The sequence below is a fragment of the Calidris pugnax genome, unplaced genomic scaffold (assembly GCF_001431845.1).
Source record: "Calidris pugnax isolate Ruff unplaced genomic scaffold, ASM143184v1 scaffold11, whole genome shotgun sequence".
Classification (NCBI taxonomy): Eukaryota; Metazoa; Chordata; class Aves; order Charadriiformes; family Scolopacidae; genus Calidris; species Calidris pugnax.
In genome coordinates this window covers 10243325-10243958 of record NW_015090803.1, presented here as the reverse complement: position 1 = coordinate 10243958, position 634 = coordinate 10243325, and the positions used below count along the sequence as shown (strand labels likewise).

The window sequence follows — 634 nt, the reverse complement described above, 5'->3', positions numbered from 1 at the left end:
GCCTCCACCCCCTCTCTGCCTTGGAGATCAAGGACAATCTCAAACAGTCCATTTCCACCACCACACCGCCATGTGAGGCGAGCGGACAAGTCACGGGCACTTTTTATGGCCACATTGTCACAGCCCCACAGAGGATGCGATTTTATTGGGCTGAGGAAATCAAAACCCCCCTTTCGGCCAGAGAAAACTCCATGGGTTTCAACTGTCTCTGGGATTGGCTGTGAACGCCAGTTAATTTTTAACCGGGAAAGGAAGCGCGCTGGCTTAATTTTCATTACCATTCAGCTCTCCATCCGTCCTTCTGTCCCTCTCCCACCGCCCGTCCGTCTGTCCCTCTCCTTTTAACCGGCATCCCCTCCTCGCACGCTGGACAAACAAACAAACAAAGTCCCCTTTTCGCCTCCCCTCCCCCTCCCCTCACTTTTTTAACATTTCCTTTGGGTAGACGTTGTCTGGCTGGGTGGTGGTTGTCAACAAAGGCCCAAAGTCAGTAAGTCCTTCACCTCAAGGTTATGGGTGATGTCCAAGCAATACAGAAGTTCAAAGCCAGTAAACAATGCGAAAACAGAATGTACTTTCTTTTCCTGATTAGGATGAGGGTCAACATGAAAGATTCAAGCACTCTTCCCAAAAC

At 50.0% G+C, this 634-nt stretch overlaps 1 protein-coding gene across 1 annotated transcript in view; it reads right to left on the bottom strand.

Moving 5' to 3' along the window:
• HOXA10 (homeobox A10) overlaps nucleotides 1-634 on the bottom strand; it is a 25960-nt gene that overhangs the window by 10292 nt on the left and 15034 nt on the right. The gene's annotated exons all lie outside the window — the stretch shown is intronic.